Below are 407 nucleotides of genomic sequence, written 5' to 3'. Positions count from 1 at the left end.
AATTCCGTTTCCAGGTTATTTTTCAAAACCAAGCAGTTAGCGAAAGATAATGGAATGTCTCCCCCCTCCTTCTATTGCCATTTTACCCCCCCCCCCCCCTTACATAAGTTTCAAAATTTAGATTTCTATTAAATCACTTCGAAACTTCGAAAACGTGACGTGAGAATATACTGATTCCTTCACAAATCTAGGAGATGTATTAAGGTTAACTATGCGCAGATGGATGTGCATTCCTTCGCCATGTGAAAATTCTTAATATAGATTGCAGACAGACTAATCTGCAATGCAGCTGCTTAGTTAGACGACGCTTCCTGCGCAGGTGCTTTGCCTGTCAAAATTCCCTTGTTTTATGCCGTGCTGTTGAGCTCCTGCCTACTTCTTTAATGTCCTTTATGTGTTTGTGCACT

The sequence above is a fragment of the Penaeus monodon genome, chromosome 31 (genome assembly GCF_015228065.2).
Source record: "Penaeus monodon isolate SGIC_2016 chromosome 31, NSTDA_Pmon_1, whole genome shotgun sequence".
Classification (NCBI taxonomy): domain Eukaryota; kingdom Metazoa; phylum Arthropoda; class Malacostraca; order Decapoda; family Penaeidae; genus Penaeus; species Penaeus monodon.
This window is presented reverse-complemented; position numbering follows the sequence as displayed.